This window comes from Macrobrachium rosenbergii, chromosome 55, assembly GCF_040412425.1.
Source record: "Macrobrachium rosenbergii isolate ZJJX-2024 chromosome 55, ASM4041242v1, whole genome shotgun sequence".
NCBI lineage: Eukaryota > Metazoa > Arthropoda > Malacostraca > Decapoda > Palaemonidae > Macrobrachium > Macrobrachium rosenbergii.
Genome location: NC_089795.1, coordinates 39045882 through 39066089, shown reverse-complemented (window position 1 = coordinate 39066089; position 20208 = coordinate 39045882). Strand labels below are relative to the sequence as shown.

Sequence of the window (20208 nt, the reverse complement as noted above, 5' to 3'; positions counted from 1 at the left end):
ATCTTGGAACAATAACAGTAAAAGATACAGCCGTGATACTTAGATTTTCTGAAAGCTCGCATTCTGGAGGAATGCCTTTCGGGGTTTGTCTTTTGAAGTTACAGTTTGCAAGTCAAATTAGCCACCAAAATTCAAATTTGCTGATGCTCAGGTACGGCCTGCTCACAGCATTAGAGGAGACGCTGTTTCTTAATGTGTGTGAATAGCAAGTGGTGTTAGGAGAAGCTGGGTGACTTGCGCCAATTATCTTAATTAAAAATTATCACAAACGTTAAATCTACCTACGCCGTTTTGGTTTTTGCGATCGTTGACTTGCCCTAAATAAAAGAGCCTCAACAGTTGTATTTTCACACACACACATATATATATGTATATATATATATATATATATATATATATATATATATATATATATATATATATACATATACTGTATATATATTGTATAATTATGCAGCAAACGAACTGCGCTGACCATAATCTGGGAGAATTATAAAAGAGGCCTCAGTTAAAACTAGAATTTGGACCTTTCATTCAGAATCAGTGACTGGAAATGTCGTGTGTCACCTAATGAAGAATTTAAGCAAAACAGTCAAGTAACTACAAAGAGTAAGATTTAAGTGTCATATAAATGATAAAATAGAGGAAAACAGTCCAGCAACTGTAAAGAACAAATTTCGAAAGTGTTGCTAAAGGCATAGCGGTAATAGTATAATAACTACAATAATAGAGGACTCTCCAGTTATGAGACTTGTTGCCTATAAGAGGGAATGGTGTTGACATAAAATTATAAAATTTGTTAAAAGTTAATAATTCATCTCTTTAGTTTAAGGTGTGAGCATTCCAGCGTGCGAGTGATACCGATACAGAAGATACTTCACTATAGCTACGTATATTAGACAAAAATGTAAGGAGGAGTTTTTCCGTGGAAGTACCGATGTATATGAACTGCTTCCAGACTAATGGTGGAAAGAGTCGTCACATCAAATTTATCGGTAAAATAGCAAAAGACTTCATAAGCTGCACTGTGGTGAGTTATTTGAAAAAGTATAAGGTTACGTGCAAGTAGGAACGGCTTAAAAATCAATATTATTTGCAATATATGTAATGCACTCGGTACCGTATCTTTCGTAGTCTTGTGGTGTAATGATAAAGTATAGTATTCACCGTCTTTGACTCTGTTTGAGGAATTCAGATCGTAGACTTCAACTTTCTATCGCTGCTTTTTGGTGAAAGTTCACGAATTTTTCTATAGATAACTCGAGTCGTTATCAATTATTGTGTTATACAGACTTCTAAACGATATGCTGAAATGTTATTATAGTCTATGTGTGTGTGTGTTTTGCCGGTGAATATCCGCTGCCGAAATCAGTGGAAATTATGTTACCGATTGCGAATATTTACTCTCTGTTCTAATGAAACAAATTTTTATTACGTAATTTTATTATTACAATAATCTTCTTTGATGTTTACTCAATAATTCTTAAGTTAGTTCATAACTTAATCCGTTCCTTTCGCACTGCCATCACTTCTCTCCCTTTCCTTTACTTCACCTTTATCCTTACCGCGTTCTTCACTTACTGTTCTCTTAACCCTCACCTTTCTCTTTCTTCTTTTCTTTCCTTCCTCTTCCCCGAATTTCCTTCCTTATGCTTGCATTTCCTTATCTCTCCCCGATCATGGCTTTCTGTTCTCTCTGCTTTAATGTCTATTTTCTGGTTTTCCTTCCCTCTTCCCCTTTAGGTTTTTCTTTTCTCTCCATTTCCAGTTTTCCTCTTTTTACAATTTTATATCCTCTCCCATTTCCTCTCCCTATTTCCCTTAACCCATGCTCCAGTTTTGAATTCCCCTCAATCCACCCACTGGAAATTGTAACGATGCATATGAAACTCTTCATACCCGACGGCCTTGGCAATTAACCGATTGCGTCGCTCATGTAGGATGCAGCCAATCAAAATAAAAACAAAGGGCAAATCATGAATCGCTACTCCCATCTTTCACGAGATTAACCTGTAACTGATATCGAATTGTATCAATCGAGGTAGGACGCATGTCGGATCGCGATTCATATTTCACCATTTCATAACGAACAGTAGTCATATTATTATTGCTGCGATCGGTTCCGGCCGATGACGTCGTAACATGAAGCGAATATCATGGCTGGTTACTTTTGTGCGTGTGAATGACGTCACTTAATGGCGTCAATAATTAAAGGCACATCGTTATGCTAATATTAATTGCAGTGAAGAGTTGCCATCAAGCGTTAAAATTAAATTATTATCGGTTACTGAGCAGTTTGGGCTTTGGGTCATAATACTGATAATAATTATAATAACGACTACCGTTGAAATTACATGTCCTGAAGAGGGTGTAACCAGTAATACTTTTGGAAAATATGGCAGTAAAAAACTAGCATTATGAATTGCTACGTTTATACCCTTGACTGATAGCCGAGGCTGAGAGTTATGCGTCAGTGATTGTCATAGCAGGACCTGTATCACTGCAACATATTTCTTAAAGAAAACATTAATATCTGAAATATGTATGATTGATTTCAAATGTAATATTGCGTTGTAAAATAATGAAAGATTGCGAGAAAGGTGTAAAGTGGTAAGATAGAAGTAAAATTTAAAAATAGCAAAGCAGAATTTGTCTTTGGCATTACTGCAGTGAAATTATATAGTACTTTATATACAAAGGGCACAACAAAGGGATAGAAAAATGACTTGTAAATCATAATTCATAAAAATCGACTTATAAATAACAATATCCTACTTAGGTACTTAGCAATTTCAGCTTACAAGGGTTATTTCCAAATAAACACAGATTTGTAGATTCTTTACACAGTTCAACCACCTTTCTTGAATCACAACATCATAACGGTTAAGTCTTAATTACCCCCGTTGAATGTATCATAGTTGTACTGTGCGCTATACCTGGGAAATTCAAGGTTTTCACAAGACTGCTTTCGAATCCGAAACTGATAAAAATCAGCAAATGAAAATGAAGGAAAATGATGAAGTCTTTGCAAAGAATATTAAGAAGACTTAGTATCACAGTCTTCTTTGATAATTATGATACGAGGCCTATTTCCGCCATTGTATAACTTTCATTTAATCATCTGAAATGCGGGCATTGTGATATACAGCCACTATATACAGCTTCAGGACATGAATTAGATAATAAGCGTCGGGCTTCACACAAATGGGGAGTAGTTGCTTCTTGGAGACGGTGAGAAATATCATTTTGGCCCTTCGTAGGCTTATAAGCACATGCAGTGCCCCTGCCGAGAAATTCATGAGGGCTGTACATGGCACACAAAACGATACATACATACATGCACATTATATATATTATATATATATATATATATATAGAGAGAGAGAGAGAGAGAGAGAGAGAGAGAGAGAGAGAGAGAGAGAGAGAGAGAGAGAGAGAGATTTGTGTCTTTCAATGTTACAGGTATAAAAAAAATCCTTGACATTTATCTTTTTCTTTCTCTCTTTCACTATTTTTCTGTGTGTCTAAAGGTGTTACAGAAAAAAAAAATACCATGGCATATTTAACTCTCTCTCTCTCTCTCTCTCTCTCTCTCTCTCTCTCTCTCTCTCTCTCTCTCTCTCCTTATACTAACAGAGGTATAGTAGTGCTTGCGAATAAATTGTATGCATGAGCGTTCGATTTCATGAAAAGAATAGAAAAAAAAAGAACGCTACCTTCAAAATTTTCATGAAACTCGATTCGCATCAATAGCTTAAGAGAGACACAACAGATGAATTTCCAAAACCTGAATTTTTCCAGACAGATGTGTACTCTGTTGGAGAATAGTTTGTTAGAAATATATATATATTTAAATATAACCAAATGATAATGAAAGTAAATACGGTAGTGAAATATTACTTTTAAGTATACGCACAAACATTCATATTTACGATTATTTGCTCTTTAAAAGTATTGGTTACTAAACATTGCATAAACTACAGCTTGGCATTTCTGTATCTTTGTCTATATCTGCATCTTCATCTATATATATATATATATATATATATATATATATATATATATATATATATATATATATATATATATGTATATATGTATATATGTTTGTATATATATATATATATATATATATATATATATATATATATATATATATATATATATATATATACCGAAGGGAAATTTTAATTGATAAATAGTTCGTCGTCTCATAGGCTTGAACCGCCGAACACGAGAACTAACGACGCTCGTGACACGCGCCTTAAACCCCAAGACTACCAAGACAGGTAAAAGCTGATACCGACTCTGCTGTATAGATCCCCATCAAGCGAAGGTATTTGTACTTAGCGTCGGCAACAACCCACCTCCACCATGTTAGCCAGTTGGTGCGTTTGAAACACGTAGCTATTTTTGAATACATTTTTATCACATCACAGTGATTTATATACAAGCATTAAGCTACGTATGTCGTTTAATATCCAACCCGCTCTACCTCGGAAGTAATATAAGTATATACAGGATATGTATACAAAAGGGGAATTATTATTGATAAATAGTTCGTCGTCTCAAAGGCTTGAACTGCCGAACATGAGAACTACGACGTTTAGTGACGCGAACCTTAAACCATCCAGCTATCAAGAGAGGTATGAGTTGATACGAACTCTGCTGTACAGAGGAATGACACTGCCCTACGCCTATGTCTCTGTCAGTTGGGCGGAGGCCAGAAGTTCCTATTAGGGCTCTTCTTCCTTTTAAAACATCCGCATCTCTCTTTTGGGCCTCCTCTGGGCAAGGGCCCCGTACTGGAGTCTTAATTAATCAACTAACCAGGACCAAATTCGTTAGGCATGGTTAAGAATCTACGGACAATAAGCTCCACGTTTCGGACTGATACAGACCATGCCTCTCGCCTCTCTTATTTTACGTCACTTTCTTCGTTATGGTCACACTAGCGTCTGATAATATCAGGACTTTCCAGGTAATATCTTATATAAAAACAATCATTTCTGATAATATCAGTCTTTAGAGATATGTTTTGTCTTCTTAAATGATATATATATATATATATATATATATATATATATATATATATATATATATATATATATATATATATATATATAATGACATTTTTTATCACACCGTGATTTATATACAATCATGAAGCTACAAATGTCGTTAAATATAAATCCACTACACTCAGGAATATCCTCGATGGGGAATTATCGCCGAAGGGGGAATTTATAAATGATAAATGGACGGGCACTGCCGAGTTTCGATCCCACGACACAGACGCGCCATCCAGCAACTCCAGTCGACGTTGCCACTGAGCTATGTGCCCGTCCATTTATCACTTATAAATCCCCCTTCGGTGATAATATCATCGGGGATATTCCTGAGGTAGCGGGATTTGATATTGCTTATTACTTATAGCTTCATGATTGTATATATATATATATATATATATATATATATATATATATATATATATATATATATATATATATATATATATATATATATATATATAGATAGATAGATAGATAGATAGATAGATAGATAGATAGATGTATATATAGTTATATACACACACACACACACACACACATATATATATATATATATATATATATATATATATATATATATATATATATATATATATCAGGGATGAATCTGATAGTTTATTTCCCTAATGCCGACGTTTCTGTAGGCAGACTCAATAATTATCCTTAAAGGGGAAACACAGTATTGTCTTCTCAGAAGTTTTAAAGAAGACCTCTAAAACAAGACAGAAAAACTGAAATTAAAACTGGAAATATTGCAAAAAAAGCAGGACCATCCAACTAAGCAGCTAAACAATGATGGTCCATTATAGAAATGTTGTCTTTTGAAAACCGAGTCTTGTTATCCAATGGCTATTTGCATAATTTAGAAAAACCAAACACTCCTCTATACCTACCCTCTTTTTGGTCACCAAAAGAACTAAGCGCATAGCTTGCAAACGACGTTTTACATCTTTGCTGAGCTTAAAACCAAACTCGAATGATCTAAACATTCTTTTCCTAAAATGTGCTATTTCAGAGAATGCACTGAACCTAAAATTAATCCCCAAAAATCCTTTACCATTAAGCTCAAGGACAAAGTTAGTCCGTTGTTTACATCCGTTACAACGTCCATGCCCCAGGTGTAACTAGGGACTTTATAGAGTGATTGTCCAACCCAGAACAATCCAACATCATTTTTTTAAAACAGTCATTGACAACAAAGACTTTCGAATAATAGGACAAACACAGAAAGACAGAGTAGAATCTATATGATAAAATTATATCATTGAACACCCAAACATCATCCACTCAATGCTTGATGGTTAATTTATCTTTTATCTACTTTATTTTTCTGTTTCAATAGTCTTGTTTTAGCTCCCGTCACAAAGGTCTTTCTTTAGTGTATTATCCAGATATTTTTAAAAGAATTTTAAATGAGACAATTGTAGTGTTTTTAATGTTGTTGTAATAAATGTTTTTATGATAATTATTGAGTCAGCTCGCTGTTTTTCAGCCTTGAAAATGCAACAATATGGTGTGAAACGTCATTAGAATAACTATCAGCTGTATTGAGTGCCCTTTCCCTGACGCTCACGAGTTATGATTTCGAGAGCTGCAGCTTGATGTTGGAGTATATATATATATATATATATATATATATATATATATATATATATATATATATATATATATATATATATATATATGATGAATCGTTCTGTACAGAAATAAGGGGAAAACAGTTTTTCTCGGCATATTGCAAAAAGCAACATAACCAAATTAAACGTCCGAAAAGAAAAAACAAACATTTCTATAACAAAAAGAAACTCCATTAATTTTTTGTAAACCAAACTACGATACAATGCTTGTCAAATGGCATATATATTTTATTAATATATATGGTAGCCATTGCGAAATAGAGTGCAATTTTTTTTAAACTAACAGTGTTTTGTATATCTTAAAAAATGGTTTAATTTATCACACTGGTATAAATTCCTTTCTTTTATTATCCATGAAATAATTCTCATAAATAGCATGGGGTCAAGATAAAGTACCTTTGTTAATTTATTCGTTATTAATGATGAAAGTTATTCTGGAAGAAACAAAGGCTAGAGCATTGAAATCAGATATTGGTTTGATGAAGATGCAATTTCATAAATATTTACAACGATCTTCTTGGTAGTTAGTTAACGATGGCAGGTCACAATCAGGATGAAGAAGGATAAAGGGCTAGCAAACCCATTCCTAAATACTTATATTTTCTGGATGCTTCTTCTATAATGGGGAAAGGCATATATATACAAACATATATACACAAACACATGCATTTATATATACAAAACATGTATACATACACACACAGACAAACATGCATATATATACATACATCCTTTTTCCCAGTATAGAAGAAGCTTCCAAAATATAGAAGTATTTATGGATGGGTTTGATAGCCCTGTGTCCTTCTTCATCCTGAGTATGACCAGCCACCAACAAACAAACTAATTACCAAGAAAAACGTTGTTAATAGTTATGTAATTACATCTACTTACACTATACAAAAAATATTCTGTAAATTACCGTTTCAGTTTGCTCCTTCCGGAATAATAGCCAATATAGGCAAAATATACGCATGAATTAATCAAGGTACTTTGTCTTGACCCCATGCTATAAATGAAAATTATTACCGGTGTAATAAATGAAAGTAGTTCATACTAGTATGATAAATTAAACAATTTTTTAAGATATACAAAATACAGTTAGAGTAAATAAAAATTGTACCTTTATTCGCAATGGCTACCATAAATAATAATAAAACTTTTCCTACCATTTGTCAAGCATCACATCTTAGTTTTGCATGGTGCAAAAAAATGCATAATTAATGGAGATTTTATAAATATCTATACATACATACAGTATCGAATGCATGACGAAAATAGTTGCTTAACGTATCCCAATCACAAGCATAATAATCATATTATTGTATCTTTGATGTTTTACCAATATCACCGTGTCATTAATGATCTAATTAGCTAGAATATCTGAATTATTTAGTGAAGTAGTATTGTGTCATTACAACAAAACATCAGAGAGAAAATGAGGTATACAGTTGAGAGGTTTTGTATGTTAGTAGAGGAGGTGCAGATGACGTCAAAAATACTGTAACTACATCCTTCAATCAGAATTCTAGGATATGAATGAGAGTGACAATAATTCTTGCTTTTTTTTTTTTTTTCTTATCTGCTTCTTCATATATGACATGATTTTCGGAATCAGCAGATTGCATATTTGGCACTAATCACATGAAACGCGAAACAAGAGTGTATGAAGCAGGCTAGGCAGCTATTAATCATACAAAGAAGTGTATGCTTCTGTTTTTATGATTGTCTTAACCTAGATTAGCAATATTAACCTAGCCTAACATGGAATCTGTAAATGAGCAAAGATGATCATAAGAGACATCTGTCATGAGAAAAAATAGACTACGAAAAATTCCCGAAAACGATAAGTAGTAACTAAAACAACAGATAAAAAGATAAGCACCGAAAAAATGAAAAGCTGCCTCTCATGTTCATAGTTTCTATGTAATATCTGTAAGAATGGAACAACTGTCTAAAACTCATCTATGATAATGCATGCTTAGACACAATGTTGAGTGTGAAATGGGTCATGTTTTTCGTTGTGGAGTAGTTATCATGATATGGTGTAAAAAAAAAATACACATTGAAAGAAAGAAAGAGAGAGAGAAAGAGAGATTTCATGACTTTGTTCAAGTTACTTCATCAACTCCCTCTGCATCATGCATAACTTGGAATATGTCTATGAACATGTCAGCCAATTTTGTCGAAATATTTCTGATGCTCTGAAGCAGGCACCAAGAAATTCGTGTGAAAGTCTAAAAACAAAAAACAGATTTATGTCAAAATATATGTGAATCAATAGCAATTATTGGCGCCATGCCAATGCAGATCAAGAAAAAATGGTGTGGAAATAAGAAAGCTGGCAATAAAATATTTACTTACCATCGTGCAGGTATCAATAAGCATTTTCATGACTTGACTCGTGTCGGTCAGCGATTCCTTTTAAGGAGGAAGAAAGGTGCAATTTTCTTACACAAGTCATAATTTCCGTGATTGATTGTGCTTCCTGCACGCAAAGAATTATTGGTCCTACCAAATCAATGACCCCACTGACTTGCGTCAGTAACTAAAAACCGTGCCTTGTGAAAATGAGGCGTCATTTTATGTCTCTCACCTTGATATCTTTATAGCGTAGTGGTTTTCATTGCAAATCTCTGCTGTTTTCCAAATTCTATTTGTTTCCGTGTTTGGAAAATTTTCTAGTTTATTCAATGTCGTAAATTTTCTTCTGTATAACGATAATGTATCCCGCTGTGCATATGAGCAATAAGTACATATTTATTTTACTGAATATGCAAATTTTGCGCGTACATAATTTTTCATTGAATATATTCTCGTGACATCGAGAGAGAGAGAGAGAGAGAGAGAGAGAGAGAGAGAGAGAGAGAGAGAGAGAGAGAGAGAGAGAGAGAGAGATAATCAGCGTTTGATGTCCTCACATGTTTACCTTGATACTTTTTGAACTTTCTTGGAAGCCTATTAAAACGCCTTAGATGAAATGTTGTTGATAAGTTAATGTACTTTTCTATAATTAAGCCAAGATACCTTCATTCTGTATGCTAGGTTTATATAGCGGGTAGTGGCGAGAAAGGCTGGCCCGGGCTAGACGACGGCAAATCTAAAATGGAGGTTATTACTCATCGTTGTATCACAAAAAATGGGTACACATGGCGTATTATTGTTATTATTATTATTATTTTTCGGTCTTTTTTTTTTGTAAAGTAGTGACATAAGATACTTCACACTAGTTAAGTGTGCAAATATAAATTTAAAAGGGCGGAAACCGTTGATAAATAGTTTCTGAGGACACGGAAAAAGGGGTGGACCAAAGTTAGCTTGTAATGACTTAAAAGAGGGTCTTCGGAAAAAAAATTGTTTTTATAGACAGTGTGAGTGTAAAAAATGAAGGAATAATCTCGTGCTAAATCTGAAATTAAAAAATCAAAGGTTCCAGTCAGTGGTATGCGAGGTCACGCTGATATGCAAATCAAAGTTGATGAGGTTTCATGACGATATCAAGCAAAAACATGTGATCATTGTTCTACATACACACCCATATGTGATTGTGTAGAATATACATACATATAGTATATATATTATATATATAATATATATATACATAAAAATATACATACATACGTGTTTGTGTGTGTGTATGTGCGCGCACGTTTTACTCTCTTTACGTACTGGTACATCAGTCATTAATAAAAAGAATGACGTAAAACTAACATCTGGACACGAATCGGGTTGAATTATTACTTAATTATTCTTGATAATGAAATTATCAATAAATTCTGTACAGCAGGACAATGAGTTTCATTGTCAAACGCATCCACGTATGCTTTGGAATCTCATAGAATTATATATGCATATTTTTGGGGGGATTTTTGTTTCCCGGTGATGGGGTATATTCCCAATAGCACAAACACTGATTCTAATTTACTGTCATCCAGATTTACAATTACGTCAGAACAATTGCTAGTAATGTCATTGGGATTTTAGGTAATGACATTTGCATTTTTATGCGCTGTAATGAAATATCACTGATAGATTTTCCAAATTAAAATTTTGCCGCATATTAAAAATATCATTGAGTATTTCTGTTAAAAGTTGTAAGTACGACGCAATTGATATCAGTCAAAGATAATGCAAAGACACTGGACTACTAAACGAATAAGTTATTTGTCATATATGTACATACAGTATGTGTATATAAATACATACACACGCGCGCTCACACACACATATAGCCTATATATGTGTGTGTGTGTATGTATGTATGTATGTATGTGTGCGTATATGTTTATGTATCAATGGTCTTTTGATCAACAATATTCAACGAAATATTACTGTTCAATTAAAACTCAAAGGTTTAACAATCTTCTATTTTTCGATGCAGACAATAAATAATCCCTTGGAAATTTATTGAAAATAATTTTGTCTGAGCTCTCAAAGTTCATTTGAGGGGTCTCATTACCTACGTATAATCAACACTTGAAATATTTTAATTTCCAATAAGTGAATTCCATTTGGAGGGGTAACAACTGCCCCATCAGAAAATAACCTCAGTCAAAGAAATTACTTGAAAGTTTTTCCCTTCAATATTGTCCGTTATAAGAGAGTTACGAGACATAGTGTCTCTTCACTCATCGGCACATCGCATTCTTCTATAGTGGAGGGGTTATAAGCCTGGCGTGGACCGCTGGATACTACAAACCAACAAATGTTTCAGTTTATTATCCTCTTTTAGAAAAGTATGTTGCTTTTGTGTAGTCCAAATATACTCAGTTTAATGGCTAACTTCATTCCTGTATCTTTTATCAAATACTCCTAATTTCCCTATAACCTTCTGGTAAATTTGGGCTTATACCCTCAGATCGACCTGTATTTTGGAACTAGCATCGTATAGTAGAATGGATTGGATACCATCATTGGCATGACTAAATTTGCCTCGTCAAACCAGAAGGTGAATTTAGATGTCACATACATAATATCAAAGCAAATTGTCTGATTTACGTTGGACCTAATGGCATTGTGTCGAATATTTTTTCGTATCTAGGCGTCTGTTCACCCCATATTCTTGTCGACGTTGAATCAGTAACTTTCTTCCTCATGATTTACCAGTCTCTCACGTTTAAAAGACTTTCTTGGAATATAATTTTCGTATGTAGAATCTTCATCATACAACTTGCTTTATGATTGCTTTGAATCAATGTTTTTGTATCATTTACCAGTGCCTCACGTTCAGTCAGGATTCACTTCAGTTTTATTGCAATGTTCCTCTCTCAGACTGCCCCCTAGGGGGCTAGTGCCGTCTGTGCACCTCATGCGGTGCAACGTAGGCATTACTTGAGGGTCTTTGCAGCGTCCCTTCGGCCCCTAGCTGCAACTGCTTTCATTCCTTTTACTGTGCCTCCGTTCATATTCTCTTTCTTCCATCTTCCTGTCCACCCTCTCCTGACAATTGATTCATAGTGTAACTGCGAGGTTTCCCTCCTGTTACACCTTTCAAGCTTTTACTGACAATTTCCGTTTCAGCGCTGAATGGCCTTAGTTACCACAGTGCTTGGCATGTATTTATAAAATCTGTAAATCAATCAATCAATCTCAGAAGCACTCGGCACGCTGTTTTGTCTCCTCTGTTTTTTTTTTTTTATATATAGTTTTTCCTTTATTTCCTTGTTTCTTTTTCGTGTACTGGGCTGCTTCCCTTGTTTGTCTTATAGCATCCTGCTTTCTCAGTTAGAGTTACAGCTTTATTTGTAATAATAATAATAATAATAATAATAATAATAATAATAATAATAATAATAATAATAATAATAATAAAACTATCGTTTTAAAATTTTTGCTTGACAAGAGGCCGCTAGCTTACTTCACAGTACCGCAAAACATTTTTGGAAACAGTGAATTTGAAATTTGATTGTTCTTTCATGGCGTTCAATTTTGGAATGTACAAATCTTTTCCACCACCTGTGCATCTGTGTGATTAATGAGAACCTCTTTAAACACTGTAAACAAAATTTTTCCACAAAGGGACCATGATAAATCTTGAGCTGTTGCTATCAACTAGAAATACAGAAACAAAGCAAACATAAGGATACGAGAAAAAATACAACCTTAAGCAGAAAGGAATCAAGGAATCATTATTCCACAGAAAAGTGAAACACCCAGCGAAATAAACTTGAATCGTAGAGATGGTTCGGAAAATGAAAAAATCGAATGTGCATGAGGAGAAAATAAAAAATAGATTGCACCAATGAGAAACCGCAAATAGGGCCTATTTATGAATTTAGCCAATAGAATGTCTTTATATATACATATTTACATACAAATATATATATATATATATATATATATATATATATATATATATATATATATATATATATATGTATGTGTGTGTGTGTGTATATGTATTTAATAATGTGTGTACATTCACTTAAAGGGATTGTCTCTGTATGATGTGAATATATTTGTTGTTATCTAAACGTTTGGGTTAAGGTCGCTGGCCCATGCTCTTTTCCACCATGGTTCTTTGCAGAGAAAAATTCTGTGCACTTCCGGTTCAACAAAATAAAAATGCAAGGGAAAAACGTAACTGCGCAAAATGTAATATTTAATGAAAAAATATCTGGCTTTCATGAAATCTAAAACAAGTTGGCTAATTTCATCACGACTTCTTCCTTGCGTTTCCCACATTTCACTACCTATTTTTGCAGCTGACTTCTTCCTCCTCCTCCTCCTCCCCTCCTCCTCCTCCTCCCTCCTCCTCCTCCTCCTCCTCCTCCTCCTCCTCCTCCTCCTCCTCCTCCTCTTACCTGCAAGGCGCGATTGAATTAAGCTGCTCCACACCTTTCAGATTAAAGTCACTCAAAGCCTTCATCAGTGCCATAATATTTTTTTTTGCTGATATTCCAAGCGACAAGAAAAAAAGATGAATTAATTCATCGTGAACCCAGTGGCACAGCTATCGCATGGTGCTGAGATGAGAGCCCTTTTCTTTCTTTTAAATATCTCAGGTCGATTTCGTTGGCACACTCGACTAAAATATTCCTCTTCTTAAAAATCCCGAGGGGGAAAGAAAGGTTGATTTGATAACTGAGCCAGAGTAAGGCAGCTATCGACTGAGTGTTAAGACTGGAGGCCATTTTTGAATAATTCAATTCAGTTTCGATGACTTGAAATGACGTCGTCATTTAATTTCAAGTGGGTTCGGTTTGATCCTTCTAGTGAAAAATCTTCCTTTTTGATAAAAGTTCATTTTAAACTCGCCACACCCTTTCACTTAAAAAAAAGGGCATGTTTGACACCACAGTAACAATGTTATAAGGTGAATTATATTTATATTGGGAGATCTGAATTAGACACGACTGATACTGGCCTTTTTCTGGTAGACATATAAAAGACTAAATGTTTTGTTGTGTTTTGTCTTACATGATCTGACAGAAATAAAAAGAAAAGTCGATGAGTAATGAAAGAGAAGAAATGCATTTAAATAGGGACTTTGTGTATTTGTTTAGCAAAGCAAGGATAATATTTGCAAATAATCTATTTTGCCATTTTCTATGTTTAGACAGAATATCTCGAGGATGGATTAACGCATTACGATCAATCAGAGAGTAAGCACTTACTGGGTGATCTCGTCCTGATGATTAGTGATTAATTTTTAACGTATATAAATAAACAAATTCATATGCCGTCCAAACATTATTGGCCATTTTTTTAAATTATAATGGGAATAAACTGAATTTGTGATTAAATTTAACGCTAATTTGAATCACATCAATGATAAATTGTTCTTATTTATGAAATTTTGGCTGTCAAACTCAGCACTGGGGCACTTTCGGCCAATCAGCGCTTAAAGCAGTAAAAAGAGGGAGCTGGAGTGGTTGGACACTAAGATAAAAAGCGCCAGAAAACAAAGAAGATGAAATACAAAGATCTGGAGGTGGATCTGGGAGAAAACTCCACATCTGCACAAAGGAGTAATAGATTGAGATGTTCGACAGCAAGACTGAAGAAAGCAAGCAGGAGTGGAGGTAAAGTAAATTGTTAAAAAGTGGATGCAGCTAAAGACCGAAGGGACGCTGCAAGTACCCTTTAGTGATGCCTACAGTACACCACGTGAGGTGCACTGGCGGCAATAACCCCTCCTTACAGGGCGATGACAAGCAGGAGTGTTTCCATTGATAATTGTTTAGTTATTTACCGCTGAGGTCCTTCAGTGGAAATATTTTTGCCGCTCGAAACTCATTTTGCCCTAAACTTCCAAAGGAAACAAAGCATGCACCAAGGTTAATTGAAAGATTTATCCGTAATTGGGAACTGGTAGCCTAGACGACTGTGTTATCAAATCCTCTCTCTTTTCCCCTTTTCTGTAATATTTTCGTTAATTAAGTCGGCAATAAGTTTTGTGGAAGTTAATGGAATTTTGTTGTATAAATGAATCACCCTAGAAAACGTCACGTTCTGCAGAGTAACTGATGTTGGAGCGGAACAAATTATTCAACTACCTACCTGCTTTAGACATGAAAATCCTTTAATTAAACCACCAAAGTAAGAAAGGGGCAATCCCCTATTAAATTTGTATGCCTGAAAACTAGTCGGTATAGAGCCCAGAAATAAGGTGAAATTATATCCCAGTACGTTTCATTTGGACAAGTAAATATTTTATTGCAGTACATAATTTAATCGCTCGGTCACACAACCATCGAAAGATAATAGCCTTTGATTTTAGAACATTATAAAGAGATAAGATAAATATTATTTTTAGGAGGAAATTATTATGAAGTCCTAAAATTAAGCAAATGTCTGTCTTTCTCTCATATCTCCATCAAATGCCTATTTGATGGAGATATGAGAGAAAGACAGTTACAGCATACGTATAATGATTTACATAGAACGATATTCGTCCGTTCTCTCCCATGAGATAAAAGATTCGGTGACATTGGTTAATAGAAGACTACTCCAGGGACTTTCATTAAATCTCCAGTACCTTTAATAAATCAGGAAGGGGAGAATAAGTGAATTAGCAATGTCCAAAATTGTTCCGGTTCAGAAACGCTACGGTTTGGAATAATGGCATAAAATGAAAATGTAATTGAAATTTTAATTTAAAATTAAACGCCGAAAATGTTAGCATATGAGACTTCAATATGATATTAACCAAAGGCTTCCCACACACACACACACGCACCCATATATATATGTGTGTGTGTGTATGTGTATGTGGAAATAATTATGCTTTGTTATTCGATAAAGTCGTTAGTTTGTGTTATTCGATATACATTAGTTTTGACTAAAATTAATAGAATCTAGACCTTCATTTACTTTTTTATTTTATTCCAGAGTCCAGATAATGTATTTACATTGCTTTATATGTTCAGTAATAGTATATTAAATAAGCTTTTACATGTAAGTTACACTAACTGCACATTTTAAAGGCTATGACTGATAGTAATATCCAATAATTTTTAACCTTCGATGTTTTTTCTCGACACCATTTGTCATCTAGTTTTATGTATCATTATCGTTCTTAAAAAATAACTCGAAAATTTATAAAGTATAATAATGAAAATGAATATAGGGAACTCTTATTATGCCGTGCACCCTTTCCACTTAACGTTTAACATTTACGTCGGTGTTATTTCCTCCGAACTACGGGAAAGAACAATTTCAAATTCACCAGCATAATAACAGCTTCATTACAGACGCTGAAGACTGAGAGATTACGTATAATGATGTTAATGAGATGTTAAAGATGTCATTTTCGCATTTAATTGAAAATATATTTTTTACAAGTGAACCGTTACTTTATCTTTCTATTTACAAGTTTCTCTAAAGCATAAATACCTATAATAAACACTATGAGGTAAATATTTACCCGTATTACATTATAAACGAAGAAGGTATTCCGCATTGTTTCCTTAAAAACCAATACCATTGTTCATGCATTAGTCTGATAGAAAATGCACATTCAATTACTGTTACATGAGAGGGAACCAAAGATTTTTAATTTTGTTAAAAAGTGAAAAGATTGTTACTTACCTGTGCTGTTGACCGGGTCACTGAAAATTCCTTGGCATTGCTAGAAACAAGCAAAACATTTATTGGGCATCTGAAATTAAATTGCTCAGACGCTTATCAATATTTTAATCCTAAATAGATGCAGATATTTCTCTGAAGTAACTAAGTCGTGAGTAGGTCATGTCTGCTGTAAAAACATTTCGCCCTCGAGTAGTTTTGGACCCACGTCATTTCTATCACTGACATGTATGCCACTAGTTTGTTCGGCCACATCTTCAAACGCAATATTTATGTGTGGAAATAATCTTTCTGAGGTGGTTAATTCATGAACAGGTTCTTTCCAGGAAATTATTTGAATACCAACGTGGAAAAAACATCTACATTATTGTATACATTCTTTCTGCATATTACTTCACTATTGCAAAAAACTCAAAGCTGTCCCTTGATGTTTACCATCAAATCACCTATGCATCTTTTCATTTCATTAAATATTATCTTTCTAATGTTGCGAACATAGTTCATACAGTTTTAATAATTGCTAGAGCCTTCACTTGCAAAGGGAAAAAAGATGTGATAGTCACCCTCTCTCTCTCTCTCTCTCTCTCTCTCTCTCTCTCTCTCTCTCTCTCTCTCTCTCTCTCTCTCTCTCTCTCTCTGAGACTGATTAGTCCATCTTTCTGTCTTTCTCTGTCTGCCTTCCTGTTTTTTATATGAATGTAAATACACACACACACACACACACTCATATATATATATATATATATATATATATATATATATATATATATATATATATATATATATAAATGTATATATGTGTATACATAAATATATGCATATATATAATATATATATATATACACAATATATATGTGCATATATATATATATATATATATATATATATATATATATATATATACATATATACTATATATCAAAAGATACAGGAAGACAGACAGAGAGAGGGACACATTTAGTCCCAGAAATCTTGCCTCTCTGTTTTTCTTCTCCAAATATCCACGGTCCGGGCGGTCGTAATTTTCGTTCCTGTCAGCTCTCCTGATTTATCAAGTGACACATATCCTCGGTCTTTAGCAAAAAAAAAAAAAAAAGAAAACAAAAACTGGGGTATGACATTTAAAATGTTGAGGGGAATCAAGGCATTTCGACGTCCTAAAGTCGCTTTACTCCGGGGTTTAATCTTATGGTTTTTGGACTTTTAAAAATTCCTTTTCATTGTGGCCCCTTGGAATAAGTGGTATACGAAAATAGATAAAGTGATATATGAGTAACATACACGACCAGAACATATTGTAATTCACAATCTTGTGAAACACTGTTTTCTAATAAAAATCCACAATTATATGGCAAATTGTATTAATATGTAAAAGATAAAACAAAGACTTCCGAACACCTGAATGGCGTTCCTCCTCAGTGTTTACGTTACAATACAAAGCGAGAGAGAGAGCAGGTTTTCCGATGAAGCTTTAAAATGGGGGCTGCTGAGAAGAGCGCATCATGCATCGTGGAATTATTATTATTATTATTATTATTATTATTATTTATTATTATTATTATTATTATTAGCAGTAGTAGTAGTAGTAGTAGTAGTAGTAGTAGTAGTAGTAGACATTTTAGAAGTATTAGTAGTGTCATCGTTATTGCTATTTTACCACCATTAATCATATGTCTTGTTATTCAATCGTTTTTTTATTTGTTTTGTTCTTCTCACTTCCTGTTCTGTGAACACTAACGACGCTCTTTTTTTCCTCTTTAAGGGTGCTTGTTGTGTCCATCATTCGGTTTTAACAACCGCGGAGGAATACGAATGTAGCCGAGTTTTGAAGGTATGTGAAACAATAAGTAATTCAGCCATTTCTAACCTAAACTGACTTGTAGATTGTCATGAGGACGGACTGGTTCTTTTTAATACATGTTTTTCCTCTTTCAGTTTACTTTTAAGTAAGTCTTGAAATATATTATTTATGATAAAAATTGCAGTCTACATGTGCGTTCAAATTTTTCGTTCAATTTTAGCCTACGCGTAGTCAGCGCAAGTAACATGCTTTGGCGCATACATTTGTTCACTCGAAACTGACAGCGCATGCTTTAAGCACTAGGTTTCCTGTCACTGGTGTGTAAACAATTGTGCATTTCCATAAGCCACGAGCAGCTAACTCCTAGGTTTTATTTATTTTTTTAAAAGTCCTTTTTTAATATTTAAAGAAGTGAAGAGTTGCAATGTCACTTGATGTTAAAGACGTAACACAGTTATACCGAAGGAAATGTGAACCACGAAGGGGTTTGGAAATGGAATTTGAAAGAGTATTGTAATATTCAAACGCGAAGCTTCATCGACTTTATTGTTTGAACACAAAGAAACCTACAATTTTATTCCACGTTGCATGTTCTTATCGCAGGAAGAAAGTGCATCGTTTAGTAGCACTGTAAGTCCATCGGTGCTTTGTACGGATTTGTCAGCTACTATTATAATCATATGCTTATTTTTCTCTATAACCGTTTCTGCCACAAATTATTTTATATTATTTTATGTTTTTACTCCACCTGGCTCTTTGCTCTTCGTATTTTTCTCTCGGGTTCATTATTTGATTGATAATTATTACTTATTTTCATTTCTATAGTATGTCCCTCTTATTCTTTGCCACTTGCATTTCCTTCATCTTGCAAAACCTCGTTCTGCTATGACTATGTATATATATATAGAGACATATATATATATATATATATATATATATATATATATATATATATATATATATATATATATATATATACATATATGTGTGTATATGTGTGTGTATTTTTTACAAGATAGCTTGTAACGTACTACCTTTCTCTTACCTGAGATATCTATGCATCCAGCAGGAGGGCATCGCTCATAAAAAGATCAATGAAATTACTTCAAAGTTAGCTTAATTGAGGCTTAAGGGAAAATCAGGCGTTTCATTTAATTAATTATAATTACATGAATCAAAAGAATACAAGGGAGCTTTAACCACCAGCTCCGCGGAACTGTGATTTGCGTTAGTTAACATTGCAAAGGTGCCACAAACAATCCAGATGACACTCTGAGAAAACCTCTAAGATCAAATTAAACTTAATAAGGATAACGCAACGTAGGTTGCTTAAATGAGTCAATCTTTATAATTTAAATTCCTGAAGGACTCTTCTCAAAGTTGACTGACGAGGGGAAGAGGCACAGTACTACGATCATTATTCAGCAAGACAGAACTGCACTATCACTTCGATTGTTACAACAAATGAAAACATTCAATTAGGAATGCTGAAAGCTGAGAGGAGAGTCATTCAAAATCAGCAGGTTATATGCTGAATGACACTGATGATTTACAGCACATTGCAAAGATTGCACCCCTTCGTTTAGGCTTTTAAGAGGGTTGCAAGGGAATGAATATAAGAGAGCAGGTGAAATCCAGCAAAAGAATATGTTGCCGAATAAACTTCCAAATC

The 20208-nt window shown here is 33.9% G+C and overlaps 1 protein-coding gene across 1 annotated transcript in view; it reads left to right on the top strand.

Moving 5' to 3' along the window:
* The window catches only part of LOC136835142 (golgin subfamily A member 5-like), a 346357-nt gene that overhangs the window by 53229 nt on the left and 272920 nt on the right, over nucleotides 1–20208 (top strand). The window contains exon 2 of the mRNA XM_067098347.1: nucleotides 18498–18566. The gene's annotated coding sequence lies outside the window, so the exon portion shown is untranslated. The remainder of the gene's footprint in view (nucleotides 1–18497; nucleotides 18567–20208) is intronic.